Here is a 214-nt window from a genome sequence, read left to right on the forward strand (position 1 = left end):
ACAGTGACGCAAGAGCGCCATCTTCCAACCACTCTGTAAAGCTGAATCTGCCGGTCTGTGCCCCACAACATTTCAAATGAAAAATAAGAAAACGCGACTTATTCTATTATTCAAATTAGCATGAAAAAAAACTTTGATCCATACTTAAGAGATTATATAAATATGGATATGTGTATAGATACATGTATGCAGCTAAATTAAAGAGAAATATACG

The sequence above is a fragment of the Priapulus caudatus genome, unplaced genomic scaffold (genome assembly GCF_000485595.1).
Source record: "Priapulus caudatus unplaced genomic scaffold, Priapulus_caudatus-5.0.1 Scaffold520, whole genome shotgun sequence".
NCBI classification, from domain to species: domain Eukaryota; kingdom Metazoa; phylum Priapulida; class Priapulimorpha; order Priapulimorphida; family Priapulidae; genus Priapulus; species Priapulus caudatus.